Raw genomic sequence first — 20525 nt, 5'->3', positions numbered from 1 at the left:
AGATAGGTATACAAGGTCACGGCAGTGGAGAACGGGGTTTTAGTCCCGGTTCGCAACGGCCTTTAGTTCCGGGTCACCAACCGGGACTAAAAGGTGGGGAATAAAGTCCATCACCTTTTAGTCCCGGTTGACCACAACCCGGGGCTAAAGTCTCTTTACGTGGCCGTGAGCGTGCGGTGGGGCTGGAAGACCTTTAGTTCCGGTTGATGACACCAACTGGGATTAAGGATTTTATGTTTTTTTGTTGGGGTTTAGTGTTTATGGTTTATTTTCCTTTTTTATTTTGTGCCTTTCATTCAATTTTTTTTCCAGTTCAAATATATTTTACGCTCCTGGCCGTGCCCCCTGTCCGCTCCTAGCCGTTGGAAAGACTAATTTCTCACATTAGTTCCGGGTCCAAACACGACCAAGACTAAAGCTCCGGACGAAAGGTCTGTTTTCTACTAGTGTCATATTGTATTTGGAGCCTAACTTATGATCGCTGATTTAACTCAAACAATATATGAGTTATATCCAAAAATGTGTATCATTATATTTGATTCGAAGGATCTTTTCAAATGTATACTTTTGCAGACAAAAAAGCTCCCACATCCATGTCACTTCCACTCCTAGGGTGGGAGCATAGACGAGCCATGGCACTGCTTCGCCGCTGTGACCCATCCCTCCTCCTTGTCCACATCGTCACTACCAAGTGATGCCATCAGGAAAAGTGCGTACAGGGGTGGGGCTCCTTCCTCGCAGGACGCTTGATCTAAGGTGGTGTTTCTTAGAGGGACTAGACTAAAAAAAAAGTCCCTAGGTAAAGAAACAAGAGGGATTTTTTCTTAAAGTACTAAAAAAGACTCTACTGGAGGGACTTTTTTCTTTAGTCCCTGGGACTAAAAAAAGTCTAGTGCTTTGAAAAGAAACACCACCTAACTAGTGCAGTGCTCTTGGCGGTTCTTGGCCGTCTGGGTGGCGGCCCCAGGTTCCATCAACTACGGTCACCGTTCGGCATGGGTGTGAGGGAACCAAAGTGGCTGGAATTCCATGGCATCGATTGGTAGCTCGGTGAGCATGGTTCGATTTCCGTTGCGTGCGGACGATCCTTGCCATCGGGCTGCGATTGTGGCATGTGTGGGTACTAGATCTAGATTTACATGGCCGGTGCTCCCGCAGTAGTTTTTGTGCTTCTTGGCTGTAGTGGTGATTCTACTTGTAAGTTATGGGGTCATCTCACCCCATAGCTTTTATGATCACATCATAAGTTTTATTCATATTTATGCATAATTTAGAAACTTCAGTGCCCTTGAAGCTACATCATTTAGGTGATGATGTCGCCACTGCTTGGTTGTCTGACCCACGTGTGGTGCAGGTGCGGATGGCGGGGTTGTGCTACCCTCCTGGTGCGGGTGGATGATGCTCCAGCATATCACAAGGCTCCAGCTACCCTGCTGGGGAGGGTGTTTTGGCTAGTCAGGGCACAAGGCTTGCTTCATCTGGTTCGGAGCTGAATATGGTGATCCTTGACCAAGTCTTACTGGTACGGGTGTTGGCGCCGCCTATTGTGCCACAGTCCTTCCCAAAGGCATCATCTTTGAGTTAGCTTGGTTTGTGGGTTTATGTTGCTTCCAGTGGGGATTCTAGGACGGTGACCCTGGAACAAAGTAGTGTGTCTTCTTGTTACTAAAAGGTGGTGGATTTGGGTAGAATTCGTTGATGGCTAGGCTATGATAGTCGGCCTCATCCAACATGTTTGAGGACTACTCCTGCCTTACCATGTCTTCGTGGAGTCAGTGATGCTAAGCTTGTGCTTCGGCAGTGAAAATGTCACGAGATGGGTCTTCGGTGTTACTAGCCTGATCGACACATGCTCAACGGTTTTCACCTAAGTCGAAGCTATCTTGTTGATATTGAATTCATGATATAACTCGTTGTTCCAAAAATCCGAACTGATGGAGGAAGGCAAACAGTTATTTCAACACTCTCCTCACGTCGAGTGTGTTTTAGTCCTTCGACATGGGATCAACATAGGCCACATAATATTTTTTATATTGCATTGATAGGGTCTTGAACTTGAGACCTTTTGCATCTTATACTATATTGAATTTACGCTCGAGTCAGTTGCTTCAAAATTCAAAACTGATGAAGAGACGTGGACAATATATTTCAACATTAAATGGCAGTAGGCGTCGTAACATTTCTAGGTACGAGCTAACATACTTCGTCGAGCACAAATCCACGCGAAGCGACATCAACCATGGGCCGGTGGGGAACACGACTTCATCGACTTCTCTGACATCAAGGCATCAACACACCAGGGACGCTTCATGCGACACTACTTCACACTTGTTGCTTCTTCACCAAAATTATCGCCAAAGTCTATATCCGTGCTTTCTTCATCAACATTGTCATCAAGATCACCTTCACGTCGCCCACAAGATGGACATCTCTAGTGTCCTCCGACAGTGTAACTGCAAGACACATCATCATCGGCAGCGTCTGAGCCGTATCCTCCTTTCCAAGATACAAAGATTGAGGACTTACGATGTAAATATTTAGAGGTTACGATATAGATTGGTGTGCAAACAACTTACAAGAATAGGCCCCGAGTCATGAAGTGAACGTTGGAAAAATGTGTGCATGCTTGCTTCATTGTTTTAATTAGATTATCATCTCATATATATTGCTGGGGTCGCAAGAGAGTCACATTTTTATGAACATCACATTTTTATGAAGTTCCTCGAGCCGGCGTCGTCGGAGTTGCGTGAGCATTTTGGGAGGGGGGGGGGTGGCATTTTCCCGGTCAACAGGGTGGTCAACATCCGTTCCAACAGCGGTGGACGAGAGAAAAGGAGTGGTGTTGCCGAGGAGTGGATGGGACAGTTGGGTGCCGGCGTAAACTTAGAGGAGTAAAATTTCCCTTCTCTAAAGTTTGAGAGATCGGTTAGTGGTTAACTCTTTATTTTGCTCCTCTAAAGCTTTATTGGGGATCGGCTAGAGATGCTCTAAGTAGTAACGCCATGTTAAGGTGAGAACACTCTCACTTCTCTGACCCCCCACAAAAACTTAGCTGGCAAAATGTTTTTGAACAGTAAATCGTTTCTTTGATTATTTTACTATTTCGAGCACTGGCTCAACCATAGTCTGATGAAATATCCTCGAAATATCAAAATATTAACAGTTTCAATCTAAACTTGTTTGTTTGTTTGTTGCTCTTTTTTATTTTGCACGATTGTTTCTAGCTCCTTGCATGAACAACTTCGGTTGGGTGATCATATGTGTGTGTAAGCGAAAGGTTCGTGGTCGGCCGGGGTCAATGTCAGTGACGATTGCTCCATTGGGCGCAATTTCCATCGAAGACCTTGTGCAGAGTCACTCTGGGGTAGAGGCCGCAGCGGTGATCTGTTTGGAACCACGCAGGGGTTGTGTTTTGTTTTGATTTTCCTTGGTCGTCTTGTTGTCGGCCTAGTTTCAGTTGGAAAGCAGACCATTCTATGTTTCTTGCATTTTCTATCTTGGCGAAATTGGAAGAGCTCTTGGCTTGATTTGTACTCCCTCCGTTCCTAAATACAGGTCTTTTTAGAGATTGTACTAGTGAACTACATACGAAACAAAATGAGTGAATCTACATTTTAAAATATGTCTATATACATCCGTATGTAGTCTTTTAGTGAAATCTCTAAAACTACTTATATTTAGGAACCGAGGGAGTAGAAAAGTAAAATTTGTGTACTTTGGAAAATCACTCATGCAAAATCGTTGTGATCATATTGGAAGATTGAAAATTCTAGCTACAGTTCTGTCCAACTGCATGTAGAAGCAGACAATAACTTTCCAATGTGCCAATACTGATTACAAATTTAAGCTGTGCATCAATGTCTTGAAGTAACTCCAAGAGAACTGGCCGAACCTTCATTCCAAGCGGTACACATTTTCCAACTTCATTTCATTTCTTGGGAAACCAAACAAACTAGTACATGACGATTATGTACCTAACCTAATGAAGCAAGCATGCACGCATTTTTCGTACTTTAGTTCATGGTTATTTACGCCGACAGTTTTCTCGACGAAGGTAGTTGCCTGCACATAGGTTGGAAAGAACAGATTAGGACAGTGGCATGTATGTGCACTTCATCAATTATCAACGTTGATCTCCTCAGCAGTGAGGTAAACTGTACTCCACCAAACGTACTAAAATCTTAAATAAAAGATCTATTGAATTTGTGCAACTACACCGTACCAAAATATAGCACATATAGACTTTTTTCTTAGTCAAACCTTCTAAAGTTTGACCAAGTTGGCTTGACCAAACTTTACAAAGTTTGAGAAAATCTATATGCACCGTGCTTGCAAACGAAGGGAGTAGTATTGTTTAAATCAACTAATAGAGTTTGATACCTAAACTAATAGATTTATAAATATGAATAGAAAACTTACTACCAATACCGAAAACTAATTCATTTTTTTTGGATCAGACAATTGTTTTAAAAAGTTATGACACATGAACCTTTTTTGAAATATTTCCTACAAACTAAATTAAGTTCCAATGAAAAGGTTATACCCCATTTTTCACGCTATGCCCACAAAAAAAATATCATATTCGATATTAAGTATGTTTCGGCTGGCTTTTCAGCAAACTCGACTTAGCTCGAATATGTTCAGTGCGCACCATCGAAATGGCTAATTCCTTCTCTCTGATATGGTCACATTTCCGTTGAATTCTAATCTTGAGTACGCCTAGCTGAATTACACACGGTCTAAACTTAGCTTTCAGGTATCATTGAAAGTTCAGAATTATCCAAACGTAATTCCACAGAGAACCTATCTATTATACACACGTCTACTACCATATATAATTTGACTGGTACAGATCTAAAACTTCCAGGCAGATCAGCTCCCAGTTCAAAATGGAAAGCTTTGTTACCCTCCTAAATGCAATCTTGATGAATAGTTTTCTGGGTAAATGGAGTTTTATTGACTCAAAGTGTCGCATTAAGACAACACATATAATCATTGCCTCGAAAAAAAAGATCATATAATCGATAAGGATTCACCTTTAATGATAGTTTGACAAAATAGAAAAGAAAATAATATTTAGCCAGCTGAGTGGACAGATGGTGAAACTACACATCACACAAAGTAAAAGGGGTCGGTAATATTAATACATATCTACATCACACATAACTGTATTGGAATCATGAAGTTATAAGGTTTAGGAGGCTTGCTTACAGACTGTCGGGCCGGCGTGCACAGTGATGAGCTGTAGGAACACCAGAAACAGCAACACAACGATGAACCAAGGCCTCCTACTTGTTGACATGTTCTCAAACAAAGCTCACAGAGACCATATACTGAGGCACTCAACTTAGGATTCAGGTATATATAGTAGCTTCAGTCAACTTTCAGCACAATAGTCCCACTTCTATGGATGACTTTGATACACGACAGTTCCCCTCATGATGGTGTCACATGTGAACATTGTTTTTGAAATAGATTCCTTCTATTGTAACCTCTTGATATTTGCACTGAATAGCCACAAATTTGGTATCATGATGAATGATCTCGAGAAAAGGAGGTTATGATGGTTGTCTTATAAAACTTTTGACCCTTATATTCAGTTGGAAATACTCTCACTCCTTGTGATTCCTTAAATAAACTTAGCTACATGCCTTTATTTGCCTTTGTCAAACTGTTATTGGTCAGTAACTGGTTTGTTTGTTTTTTTAATTTCTAAAAGGGTATATATCGTCCGAACCGCACCCTGATAGTTGATAGAAATATCTAAATACAATTATTTTCATCTAAAGTACTTCCTCCATTCCTAAATATATGTTTTTCTATAGATTTCACTACAGTCTATATACATCAGACTATATACAGATGTATATAGACATATTTTTAGAATATAGATTCACTCGTTTTGTTTTGTATATAATCTGTAATAAAATCTTTAAAAAGACTTATATTTAAGAACAGAGAGAGAAGTTTGTTTCTAGGTCCTTGTGTCAACAAAAAATGTTTCTTGTTCGTTTGAGAAACAACTCCTTGGCCTTCTCACATACTCTCTAGAAACTGACGTGCCAACCTTAAAGACTTGTTGAACGCTTCAGGCCATAGCACAACATCGGGTCAAAGTCAAACTAAGTATATGTTAGTTGATTCAGTCAAGGTTCAGCTTTGGACCGGGCGATCTTTGCTTGTGTCCCGCGCCACTCCCAATGGAAGATTCGACTACGAGATATATGTGATCATTTTATCACTCTCAAGATGTTTTGACTCGGTATCTCCAAGATGCGCATAAAAATAATAAGTTTTTTTTCTTTTTGTGGAAAAATAGTGTGTGTTTATAAGGATGAACATATGTACGTGTATACAAACATCTACAATTGTATCATTTTATAGGAAAACAATTGCTGGTGCTTCAAACAAAATGCAATCCGCAAACTAACAAATGGTTGGATGGTTAGAGGGACAGATCAGGGTTCAAATCCCGGTGCTTGCATTATTTATATATTTATTTCAGGATTTCGAACGATACGTTTTCAGTGGAAGGAGACGTTGCAGTCGACGACGAGGCGCCTATGATAACTTTATAAATCTCAAAATGATATGCCGACTCGGTCTATCCAAGATGCTTATAGGGTAGGGTGTGTGTGCACGTTCATAGGGATGAGTGTATGCATGTGTATATAAACACTTGCTTCTGTAATATATTAATAAAATAAAAACAAAATGCAATCCATGTACAACTTCTCAAAACTATCCGCCTCAAATTTGCTTGCCCGCTGAACACAAACTTGTGGAGATTGCGACAGGGATGAAATGGAAATGATTTTACTTGACACAACACATCGTGTTCGATTCTTTTTATTTGTTTTTGCGACGACGTCGTGTTGAAATTAACGTGTTATCTTGTGGCTGAGGTTACTTGTGACAATTTGAACAGAAGTCTGAACCATGTGGCATTTTCCCAGGGTGAACCAACGCGTCACACATGCGTAGTGTGACTAGTGTTCCGTAGAAGTAAATGCTTTAAGGATTCTCATAAAAAGGAGTAAATAAAAAAAACTACCACAATTTAGGTTATGGCTCCCAAAAACTATCATAATTCTTGTTGACAAAACACTACAATCTCGGTGGTAATATGTTTTAAAAAAACTGCCACTTTTAGTTAGTTGCCGTTCGGGCAAAAACTAATCACAACTATGACACGGATAGCCCACCAGTTAGAGCAACTCCAACGAGGCGATTCATTTCGTCCATCGTCGTCCGTTTGGGCCAGTGTTCGCTTTTCGTCCGCTTGCCGATCCATTCCAGACCTAATTTTAAGCCTGATTTGGGTCGACGCGTACACAAAGCGAACACGGACGACGCGCTTCCACCATTCCCTGGTCCGCCAGTCGGTGGCACATTGTTCGTTCTCCATCCCCATCTAGCCCTCGCCTCGCCTCGCCCCCAGGCCCCTCGCCGTCGCCGCTGCCACTGACACTGCTTCCCAGTTCCGGTTGCGTCCTCCCGTACCGCAGCGCCTACCCCATGCCGCTAGCCACTGCGCCGCCGGGGCACCGCAACTTCCCCGACCCCAACCCGCCGTCGTTGGTCAGCTTCACCGTCCACGCCCGCAAGCTGTTCGACTGTTTGCCTCAAGGTACAAAATGATTGCGCCAATGAGTTCTTTTTTCATAATGTTTTGTGCGACTCCGACTATTTCTCATCCGAGGATGAGGAGATGCTGCTTGCCATGTTGGTCCATTTCCACATTAACAGGCAGCGGCCGCTATTCCGGGACATGTTCCGGCGTTGAATCACAACCGAGAGAGCGACCATTTTCTTCTATGAAAGAACTACTTTGACACAAGCAATCCGCTCTTCAAAAATCAGAAATTCCGACGTTTGCAAGGCTTGCCGAAGGTAACAACCCGCCGATCAATGTTAACATCAACGGTCACAACTAGAACAAAGAATACTATCTAGCTGATGGGATCTATCCACAGTGGACCACTATTATGAAGACAATCTTCAACCCTGTCGGAGAGAAGAGGAAAATATTTGCCCAAGCGCAAAAGAGTGCTAGGAAGGATGTCGTGCGTGCCTTTGGTGTTCTACAATCTCGATGGGGCATAGTTCGGTACCCTGCTAGAACTTGGAACACCAAGAAGATGTGGGAAGTGATGAATGCTTGTGTGATCATACATAATATGATCATACAGGATGACCGTCCAAAACGTCTACACGATCAAGGGTTTGAATTTCAGGGTGACAATGTGGTACCCCAGCATGGCGGAGAAGCAACATCGTTTGCACAGTTCATCCAATTTCATCATGAAATGCGTGATTTGGAAACTCATATTCAGTTGATGATTTGGTTGAGCATATGTGGGATCTTGTTGGCAATCAATAGGTGTATTTTGTAGATAATTTAATTTTTATTAGGCTTGTAAAACTTTGCTATATTTTATTTTTGATTGTGAAATTATGCTATATCATTTGTTGTTGCAAAATATGCAAAATATCTATATTTGTTCAAAAATCGGCGGCTAGCGCGCCAGGCGGGGCAATATGAGTGCGCGCATTGGGTGCGTTGCCGACCCAAATCATAACCTGGACGGACACGAAGCCGGCGGACGACCCAAACGGACGAAAAGCGAACGAAATCGCCGTCCGTTTGAGTCGGCCGGTTGGAGTTGCTCTTAGGTCTACGTGCTTTGGCACTCAACACCGTTAGATTGTTGTCACAGTAAGATTTATTTGGTTATTTTTAGAATAATTTAAATTAGGATTTTAATTAAAGAAATATTATTTTGCTTATATAGTTGTTTTAGTCATTTAATTGTTGTTTTTTATTATTTTTAGTTAGTTCTTTCTGTAGATTTTAACATGTTGTAGTATGGTGCATATTTAATGCACAAAAAAAAATCTACAGTTCAATTAATTTAAAAAAAATGCCTTTGTAGCAGATGGGTTTTCGTCTGAAACCTTGATACTTTGAGTTTTATAGAAAATAAACAAAAATGATAAAATCTTCAAAAAATAAACAAAAATGATAAAATCTTCAAAAAATAAAATCCTTTGAGGTATGAAAATCGTTTGTTGTTAGGTTTTAGTCGGTATAGAAATTTTGAGATATGAATTTTGACCATTTTTGTAAAAAAAGGAAAAAAAATAAACGGCCATAACTTTTGCATACGACGTCCAAAAAAAATTAATATATCAAAAAAAACTAGAAAAAATTGGTACTCGATTTCACCCGGGCTTGCCCGGTGAAGTTTTCTCACATGCTCAAAATTCCAAATGGAAAAAATGTTATTTCAAAAAGAAGTTTTTTCCAAAAAAAAAGAAAAATATTTTTATTTAAAAATATTATGTTGTTTTCATTGAAATTCACTATTATTGTTACTTATTAAGTTTATTTTAATAATTGTTTGTAATTCAAAAAATTAAATCATGTGACATGACATCAAGACCCAAGTTGTTTAGGATTGATAGCTTATTATTGTCAGGAAAACAACAAGTGCACACTTGGCAACTAGGGACGATAAAACCAGAAAGTTAAGCGTGCTCGGGCTGAAGCAGTGAAAGGATGGATGATCGGCCGGGAAGTTAGACGATTTGAAATGAGTGATCCACGCTAGAGCAGTGAGAATGGGTGATTAGAGATTAAATTGTCATATAATTCAAAGATTAGAAAATTGGAATAAAACATAAAAAATAATCAAAAATAAAAATTGAATTTTTTTTTTTAAAAAATCTACCTTTTCGGGTCAAAAAGAAAAAAACAGACGGATCCTTTAGTCCCGGTTCGTAAGTAGAACCGGGACTAAAGGTACTCACTCCGAGGCGGCCACGTGAAGCACCTTTGGTCCCGGGTTAAAACAGGATCGGGACTAAAGGTTAGGCCTTTAGTCCCGCCCCTTTAGTCCCGATTGGTGAACCGGGACTAAAGCCCCCTTACGGGCCAAGACTAAAGGCCCTATCCCCACTAGTGGAAGCAATCCCGTCTATAGGGAGTGGACACAAGCTTTCGCGCCACCGCCAAAGCCAACACCCGCGTCACCAATGCTACGAAGAGCAAGGACAAACGACTATGAAGGTCCGGACATGTTCTCCAACAACATGGACGTGCCTGCGCCCACGGATCTTATCCCAACTAGCTGTCTATCTAGTTGAGTAGAGAATGATGTACTTTATTATACTAACTATGTACAATATCGATAACCGTTGTAATTTTGCCCTAACTATGTACAATATCCAAAGTAATATGAAATATGGACTTTGTAATGTTGTTCAAGCGTTCGATATGAGAAATGAGTGAGGGAAAATAAAAAAGGGCCCAATTTAGAGAATCTGAGTTTCCACACTAGCTCTTGTGTCTTTGTTTTTTTAAAGCTGCCTTTTCAGGAATCTGCGATGGTTACACTTACTGCTTGATGGCCCGGGCTCTTCCTCTGTCGATGAACTTTATTTTAGAAAAGGAGGCGATGCCTCGGCCTCTGCATCGAGGAATGCATGCGGTCATATATTATCAACGATCCCAAGTCATCGAACAATACAAAAAGTCTTCAACAAAATAAAAGAAAGAGAGAAAAAGATACACGACGTTCAAGGCGCCACAACCGGGGATGCACATAAATAAGCCTAGATGACTAATCACCTATCCTATTAATATGACGCCGTCCAAACCGGTTGAAGATAGCTAAAGCTACCATCTTTCATCGGACACACCCAGTAACCAAAGGCTCCCTGGCTTCCACAGGAGTGAGTGATGACCATGTGCGGATCAAGGCAGTAGCCCTGAAAATGACCTGCAAAAAGTGAATATGTTGATGTTTGTTAAATACCAAGTCATTTCTACAGTTCCATATAGTTCCATGTAGCCCACAAAAGTGCACACGTTCCTACTCGGATAAGGCTAGCATTTTTAACATCAACCTCCTTTAACCACGTCCCAAATAACGTGTTTAAACTATTAGGTGGCTTAATGCTGAAAGTAATAAGAAGCGATCGCCGTAAAAGTTTAGCCAAAGGACAATCCAAAAAGAGATGCTTAATCGTTTCATTGTTCTGACAGAAGCTGCATCTAGTATTACCTCTTGAGTTACGTTTTGCCAAATTATCCTTTGTTAGAATAACCCCCTTATGAACAAACCACATGAAGATCTTAATTCTAAGTGGAACTTTGACCTTCCAAATATGTATGGACTTCGGAAGAGGTACTGAATCTATGAGATCTAAATACATAGATTTTACTGAAAATACTCCGTTAGTGGTCAACTTCCAACGAACACTATCGGGGTACTCAGTAAGGTTAATAACCATCAACCTTCTAACTAGATGCAGCCAGCTAGACCATCTGTTACTAAGTAAGGCTCTACGGAACTGAATATTTAGAGGAACCTCGGGCAATATTGATGCAACGGTCGCCTGTCGCCGTTGTGTAATATGGTACAGTTGCGGATACTGAATGGCTAAAGGCGTCTCCCCCAGCTAAATATCCTCCCAGAATCTCGTAGATTGGCCATTGCCAATGACAAACCTAGTCCTGTTAAAAAATGCATTCTTTGATCGCAGCAACCCCTTCCAGAAAGGGGAGTCAGTCGGTCTCGCTGTAACCTGCGCCAAAGTCTTGTTGTGTAAGTACTTATTCGTCAGAATCTGTACCCACAAATCTTTTGTCTCCATAGATAATCTAAATAGCCATTTGCTGAGTAGACATTTATTTTTAATCTCTAAATTTCAATCCCTAAACCCCCTTGATCCTTCGGTCTACAAATGATGTCCCATCTCGAGAGCCTGTACTTAGTCTTGATCTCATCACTCTGCCAGAAAAACCGCGACCGATAGAAATCCAACATTTTCCGTACCCCAACAGGTACTTCAAAGAAGGATAGGAGAAACATAGGCATACTTGTTAATACCGAATTAACAAGTATCAACCTTCCTCCATATGATAAGAGCTTGCCCTTCCAACAGCTCAACTTTTTTTCGAACCGGTCCTCGATGCATTTCCAATCCTTATTTGATAATTTTCGGTGATGAATTGGGATCCCTAAATACGTAAAAGGTAGAATCCCACTAGCACAACCGAACAATTGATTATAAGTGATTTGCTCATCCTTGGCCTTAAAGCAAAACAATTCACTTTTATGAAAATTGATCTTCAGCCCCGATAGCTGTTCAAATAAGCATAGGATGAGTTTGAGGTTTCTGGTTCTACTAAGATCATGCTCCAAAAACAGAATCGTGTCGTCTGCATACTGTAAAATAGAGACACCCCCATCAACAAGATGCGGGATTAAGCCCCCTACAAGGTCCTTCTCATTAGCCCGCTTAATCAGCAGTGCCAACATATCAGCGACAGTGTTAAATAAAATGGGAGACACTGGATCCGCTTGCCGGAGACCCTTCAGTGTCTGGAAAAAATGACCCACGTCATCATTCACTTTAACTCCAACACTTCCCTTTTTTATAAAACAATCGACGTGCTTACGCCACGGCTCATCGAAACCCTTCATACGTAGGGTTTGCTGGAGAAACGACCATTTGACTTTATCGTATGCTTTTTCAAAATCCACTTTGAAGATAACCCCATCAAGTTTCTTCGAGTGAATTTCATGAAGAGTTTCATGCAAGACAACGACTCCTTCAAGGATATTACGTCCCGGCATAAAAGTTGTTTGCGCAGATTGCACCACCGAATGGGCCATCTTAGTCAACCTATCCGTTCCTACCTTTGTGAAAATCTTGAAGCTAACATTTAACAAACAGATCGGACGAAACTGTTCAATCCGCGTGGCCCCTTCCTTCTTTGGTAACAACGTTATAGTACCAAAATTCAAATGGAAAAGTTGAAGGTGACCACAAAAAAGATAATGAAATATTGATATAAGATCAGTCTTAATAATATGCCAACACTTCTTATAAAACTCTGCCGGGAACCCATCTGGACCGGGAGCTTTGCCATTCTTCATATGCCCAATCGCATCAAACACCTCTTTCTCTGAGAAAGGAGCGGATAAAATCTCGTTGTCAGTCTCTCCGACTTGAGGAATATCCGCAACTTGGTGCTCATCCATAGACACATAGATATGATCAGGAGCACCAAATAATTGTTTATAGTAGTTAGAGATGTACAATTTTAGATTCTCATGACCTACTATTGTACCCTCATCTTGCTCAAGTTGCACAATTCTCTTTTTCCTATGTTTGCCATTTGCAATCAAGTGGAAAAACTTAGTGTTATTGTCCCCAAGTACTATGGCCCTCACTTTGGCTCTAAGTGCCCATTTCATATCCTCCTCTTTCAGGAGAACACGCAATCGCTGTTCGGCCTCAAACTTCAAAGACCTTTCGTTTGCATCCAAAAGACAAATCTCAGCCTTCCGATCTAGCTTGTCTATAAGTTTGAGGAGCTTATCTTGCTCATCCTTATAAATTCCACATACATTCTTAGACCAACCCCGTAAGTACTGTCGAAGATGTCTAATCTTGTTCTGCCATCTTTCTACAGAGGTTTCACTCCTCAACTCCTTATTCCATTCCCTCGCAACCATATCCATGAATCCCTCCCTTGTGAACCAACTTGATTCAAAAGAGAATACATGTTTGTTTCCCATATGGATTGCCTCACCGGAATCCAGCAAAAGAGGAGTATGGTCCGAGATTGCTCGTTGAAGTGCTCTAATAGTTACTAGCGGGAACTTCTGTTCCCATTCAATACTAGTAAGGACACGATCCAACTTTTCATATGTCTGGTTTTGTAGAGCATTCGCCCAGGTATATTTCCTACCTGATAGAGCAATCTCCCTTAGATCTAAGCTCTCAATTATTGTGTTAAACATGAAAGGCCATCTGCCATCAAAATTAACACTACTTTTTTCATGAGCCCGCCTAATAATATTAAAATCACCACCTACCAAAAGTGGTAGTTTGTCATCACAAATCCTAACCAGATCCGCTAGGAAATCAGGCTTTAGTTCTGGTTGTGCTGCGCCATAGACAGCTACAAGAGCCCATTGAAACCCACCCCCCTTAGATCTTATCATGGATTTTCCTGTCTGGCCCTTTTCTCGTGGTTGACTCTTTCACAGTTCGGCTATTCATCTCCTGATCGTCTCTCCGTTTGCCAGTCATGTTGATTAGAGACTCATAGATGCAAGTCAATAACTATGTGCTATATTTTAAATCTAAACCATGTGTAGTTTTTCAGAAATTCAATTGTCAAATCAACGTGCCGCGCACAATCGTCCTGTAGAAGTGTGTGTTTGCAGGAAACAGTGATTCTAAAAACTCAGGCGTTTTGGAAAACCACTCGCGCAGAATCATGGTAATAATATTGAAAGATTGCAAATTCTAGCTGTAGTTCTGTCAAAATGCACCTAAAGGAGATATTAAACTTTCCGATCGATGAGCCAACATTGATTACAAATTAGGAGTACATCCTTGTCTTGAGCTTACTACAAGACTCCCAACGAAGTGGCCAAACCTTGATTCCCGGCAGTACACTTTTTCCAACTTCATTTCATTTCTTGGGAAACTAAATAACCTAGATGGTAAAAACATTATAATTAACCCAATGAAGCAAGCATGCACAATTTTGGAACTTCAGTACATGATTTATTTACGGCGACAGGTTCCCGGCTCAAGTAATTTGCCCGCACATAGAACCAAAGAACAGAATAAGACAGTGACATAAACTTTATTCCACCTGAAATATTAAAATCATAATAGGTCTAATACATTTAATCATGAACTATGCAACTAGTCTCTGCATTTCAAAAAATAGTGCACATAGATTTTGTTTGAAGTAAAAAATTATGAAGTTTGACTAAGTCTATAGTAATCCGATCAAACTGTGCAAAATTTGACTTACGATAAAATCTACATGCACTATATTTTGAAAAATGAATTCCACTTTTTACCCTATAGTTGTACATTTGTGAAATATATTACTCCATTTAGCGGAAGTGAATTTATCAAGTTTTACAATAATTTTGCATTTTGCTAGTTTATGTTACGTGGGATCGGCACGTTCCATCAATGATTCATAAAAAAGTATAAATAACAGAGGCCATCATTGACGATCATGTCCAGACTTCTCTTGTTCATCTGTTCCATTCCTTGTTGTGGTACATATATGTTTGGACCCATGGCATCACCTCACACCTTGCATAATTGACACGCATAAGAAAACGAGGGTCGAAAGCTTCTAAAAGCGTTGTTCTAAACGAATTTCCACCCGATGGGGTATGTAATTAGTGACATAAATGCATATCTGGGGGTAGGAGTGTAGAATTCACTCTATTTTAAAATAGTAAGTATTGACAGAATTTGGGCCAACGATATCAACATACACAAAAGTTGTAGTGAGGTCATGCACTTAAGAGGTTTGCTTACATGGATCAGTTCTCCCTGCCTGGAGCACAATGATAAGTTGGAGGAACACCAGCAGCACTAGCAGCACCGCGATAAACAAGGTCTGCTGCTTGTCGACATCTTCCCAGTCACAAGAACTATAGAATGAGGCAAACAAATGATTCAAAGTGCCGATAGCTCTTCGCGTTGTGGCTTATATAGTAAGCTTTCAGAGCCAACTTTTAACACAATAGTCCGACTTTTATGGATGAGTTAGCCACATGATCCTTTGCAGAGGCACTCACGCCCTCTTGGCAAGTAAATTTGTACATTCATTTTTCTTTTCTGAAAAATATATATCAGGCCAAAGTATTTGACCACTCCCCCGAACGCTAGTATGATAAAGTATCATTGAAATGCCAAACATTAGAAATTTCCATATGAATTTATTTGTTTCTAGGTCCTTGGTATTAACAAAAGAAATTTGGTTGTTTCAGAAACAACTCCTTGGCCTTCTGCGAGCAACATTTGGTCAGACAAAGTATGTTTATGTGGGTTGATGTGGATGCGGTATGGAGACTGGGTAACCAAGATGAACAGCCACCAATGAATCAAATAAAATGCAATTCAGGTACAACTTTCCAAAGCCGAGTGTTGAAATCCAGTAGGCACAAATGCGTTGCTGAGTGTAGTTGAGATTGTGACACGAATGATTGAAATGACCAGTCATCATCTCATTTGGAATTTTCTAAAAGCGTATACCTTTGAATTGGTATATCATGACGCACCATATCATGTTGAAATCCCGTCAAACTGCACCTAGGGAGACTTTATATACATACTATATCCTTTACTTCGAGGTTACTGCAAACAAACTGGCCCAACCGTTGATTCCAGAAAGCAGGGACGAAGCCAACATGCAAGCATATGGGGGGCAAGTTTGTTCATGGAGGGTGCAAAGTTCATATAAAGTAAAAAAAATAGCTACAACAACAATTATTATAGTAGAAAAATCAATTTGTTAGGGGGGGTCTAGCCCCCCTTGTCCCTCCCTAAAATCGTCCCTGCCAGAAAGTAGTGCATATTTTGAATATCATTTCGTTTCTTGGGGAACAACCCAACGAAGCTTTCCAACTTCAGTTCATGATTTCTTATAGGACCAAGAAAATAACCTGCACAAGGATCCAAAAGAAAAAAAAAGTAATAGATCTACGTTGATCAACTTTCCTTTTGAAAAACAATACTAAGAAAGAGTCTACGTTGATCTAGCAGTGAGGTAATGAACTGCTAATCTTAACTAACTGTCCCCGGGGCTAAAACCCTACTTTATTTAATGCCTTCGCTCATATACCTACTCACTGTAGATAAGTATACAAGGTCACACTAGTAGAGAACGGGGTTTTAGTTTCGGTTGGCAACGGCCTTTAGTCCCAGGTCAGAAACCGGGATTAAAAGGTTGGTATAAAGTCCCTCACCCTTTAGTCCCGGTTGACCACAACCCGGGACTAAAATCTCTTCACGTGGCCGCGAGCGTGCGGTGGGGCTGTAAGACCTTCAGTTCCAGTTGATGACACCAACAGGGACTAAAGATTTTGTGTTTTTTTTCCGTTGGAGTTTAGGGTTTATGGTTTATTTTTCCTTTTTATTTTATGTTTCCCATTCAATTTTTTTCAGTTCAAACATATTTTTTGCTCCTGGCAGTGCCCCATGTCCGCTCCTAGCCGTTGGAAAGATTAATGCTCACATTAGTTTCGGGCCCAAACTCGACCGAGACTGAAGCTCCGGACGAAAGGTCTGTTTTCTACTAATGTCATATTGTATTTTGAGCCTAACTTATGATCGCTGCTTTAACGCAAACAATGTATGAGTTATATCCAAAAATGTGTACCATTATATTTGATTCGAAGGATGTTTTCAACGGTATACTTTTTGCGGACAAAACATCTCCCACATCCGTATCACTTCCACCCCTAGGGTGGGGGCATGGACGAGCCATAGCACCGCTTCGCTGATGTGACCGATCCCTCGGTCTTGTCCATATCGTCGCTACCAAGTGATGCCATCAGGAAAAGTCCATACAGGGGCAGGGCTCCTTCCTCGCAGGACGCTTGATCTAACTAGTGCAGTGCTCTTGGCGGTTCTTGGGCGTATGGGTGGCGGCCCCAGGTTCCATCAACTACGGTCACCGTTCGGCATGGGTGTGAGGGAAGCACAGTGGCTGGAATTCCATGGCATCAATTGGTAGCTCGGTGAGCCCGGTCCGATTCCCCTTGCGTGCGGACGATCCTTGCCATCGGGCTGCGATTCTGGCATGTGTGGGTACTAGATCTAGATTTACATGGCCCCTTGCGTGCGGACGATCCTTGCCATCGGGCTGCAATTGTGGAATGTGTGGGTACTAGATCTAGATTTACATGGCCGGTGCTCCCACAATAGTTTTGTGCCTCTTGGTTTTAGTGGCGATTCTACTTGTAAGTTATGGGGTCAGCTCACCCCATAGCTTTTATGATCACGTCATAAGCTTTATTCATATTTATGCAAAAATGTTGCATAATTTAGAAACTTCAGTGCCCTTGAAGCTACATCATTTAGGTGATGACGTCGCCACTGCTTGGTTGTCTGACCCACGTGTGGTGCAGGTGCGGATGGCGGGGCTGTGCTACCCTGCTGCTGCGGTTGGATGATGCTCGAGCATATCACTCTTTGGGGGAGGGTATTTTGGCTAGTCAGGGCACAAGGCTTCCTTCATCTTGTTCGGAGCTGACTATGGTGACCTTGACCAAGTCTTACTGGTATGGGTGTTGGCGCTGCCTATTGTGCCACCGTCCTTCCCAAAGGCATCATCTTTGAGTTAGCTTGGTTTCTGGGTTTATGTTGCTTCCAGTGGGGATTCTAGGGCTATGACCCTGGAACAAAGTAGCGTGTCTTCATGTTAGTAAACGGTCGTAGATTTGGGCAGAATTCGTTGATGGCTAGGCTATGATAGTCGGCCTCATCCAACATGTTTGAGGACTACTCCTGCCTTACCATGTCTTCGTGGAGTCAGTGATGCTAAGTTTGTGCTTCGGCAGTGAAAATGTCACGAGATGGGTCTTCGATGTTACTAGCTTGATCGACACATGATTAACGGTTTTCACCTAAGTCGAAGCTATCTTGTCGATATTGAATTCATGCTATAACTTGTTCGAAAAATCCAAACTGATGGAGGAAGGCGAACAGTTATTTCAACACTCCTCACGTCGAGTGTGTTTTAGTCCTTCGACATGGGATCAACATAGGCCACATAACATTTTTTATATTGCATTGGTAGGGTCTTGAACTTGAGACCTTTTGGATCTTATACTATATTGAATTTACGCTCGAGTCAGTTGCTTCAAAATTCCAAACTGATGAAGAGACGTGGACAATATATTTCAACATTAAATGGCAGTAGGCGTCGTAACATTTCTAGGTACGAGCTAACATACTTCATCGAGCACAAATCCATGCGATGCGACATCAGCCATGGGCCGGTGGGGAACACGACTTCATCGACTTCTCTGACATCGAGGCATCAACACACCAGGGACGCTTCAAGCGACACTACTTCACACATGTTGCTTCTTCACCAAAATTATCGCCAAAGTCTATATCCGTGCTTTCTTCATCAACATTGTCATCAAGATCACCTTCACGTCGCCCACAAGATGGACATCTCTAGCGTCCTCCGACAGTATAACTGCAAGACACATCATCATCGGCAGTGTCTGAGCCGTATCCTCCTTTCCAAGATACAAAGATTGAGGACTTACGATGTAAACATTTAGAGGTTACGATATAGATTGGTGTGCAAACAACTTACAAGAATAGGCCCCGAGTCATGAAGTGAACTTTGAAAAAATGTGTGCATGCTTGCTTCATTGTTTTAATTAGATTATCATCGCATATATATTGCTGGGGTCGCAAGAGAGTCACATTTTTATGAAGTTCCTCGAGCCGGCGTCGTCGGAGTTGCGTGAGCATTTGGGGGGGGGGGGGTGGCATTTTCCCGGTCAACAGGGTGGTCAACGTCGGTTCCAACAGCGGTGGACGGGAGAAAAGGAGTGGTGTTGCGGAGGAGAGGATGGGACAGTTGGATGCTGGCGTAAACTTAGAGGAGTAAAATTTCCCTTCTCTAAAGCTTGAGAGATCGGTTAGTGGTTAACTCCTTATTTTTCTCCTCTAAAGCTTGAGAGATCGGTTAGTGGTTAACTCCTTATTTTGCTCCTCTAAAGCTTTATCGGGGATCGGCTAGAGATGCTCTAAGTAGTAACGCCATGTTAAGGTGAGAACACTCTCACTTCTCTGACCCCCCACAAAAACTTAGCTGGCAAAATGTTTTTGGACAGTAAATCGTTTCTTTGATTATTTTACTATTTCGACCACTGGCTCAACCATTGTCTGATGAAATATCCTCGAAATATAAAAAAATTAACAGTTTCAATCTAAACTTATTTGTTTGTTTGTTGCTCTTTTTTATTTTGCGCTATTGTTTCTAGCTCCTTGCATGAACACAAATTGTTTCTTGTACGCATTAGAATTCAGAAATAACTCCCGGGCCTCCTCACATATTCTCTCACCGATACAATCAGAAAGTTAATCTGCCAATCGCTGGGAGAAGGCTGATTGGCTGATATTGAGTACTGGAAACGTCTGGTCAAACTAAGTATGTTTATGTGAGTTGATGTGGATGTTGTTTGAAGACTGAGTAGCTGAGATGACCAGTCGCCGGTGCATCAAATAGAATGAAATTCCTGTAGAACTTCCCAAAACCAACCAATAAAAATTGCGAGTCCAGTGAAATGACCAACCGTCAGCGAACAGGACAAAGTCCAAGTCATATGCAATTTATTTTTTTGAGGAACATATCCAATTTTTCCATAGCATCCATTGACTCAGTGTATCTGATACATCACATCATGTTGAAATAAACACGTTATTGTACGGTTATAGTTGCTCCTGGAGATTTGAATAAGTTTAAACCATGTGAGGTACTGCCTATGTACCTTAATATAAGACGTTATTTGAACAGCAATAGCATCTTATATTATGGTACAAAGGTACTATATAATTTTTCCAAGGTGAATCAATGTGTTACACATGCGTTAGTGTCCCACAGAAGTAAACATTTCTAGCAAATACTAGTTTCCAGAAATAATAATGGAGAATGCAGA

The 20525-nt window shown here is 41.2% G+C and overlaps 1 long non-coding RNA gene across 1 annotated transcript; it reads right to left on the bottom strand.

The window, feature by feature from the left end:
* Nucleotides 1-3796: 3796 nt before the first annotated feature.
* On the bottom strand, nucleotides 3797-5316 carry LOC123413210. Its single transcript, XR_006613691.1, has 2 exons — nucleotides 5212-5316; nucleotides 3797-4062 (listed from the first exon to the last, which is right to left on the bottom strand). It is a non-coding gene; the product is annotated as an uncharacterized LOC123413210 (long non-coding RNA).
* Nucleotides 5317-20525: the final 15209 nt, after the last annotated feature.

This window comes from Hordeum vulgare, chromosome 7H, assembly GCF_904849725.1.
Source record: "Hordeum vulgare subsp. vulgare chromosome 7H, MorexV3_pseudomolecules_assembly, whole genome shotgun sequence".
Classification (NCBI taxonomy): Eukaryota; Viridiplantae; Streptophyta; class Magnoliopsida; order Poales; family Poaceae; genus Hordeum; species Hordeum vulgare.
Note: the sequence above shows the minus strand (reverse complement) of the source record. Positions and strands in the feature narration are given on the sequence as shown.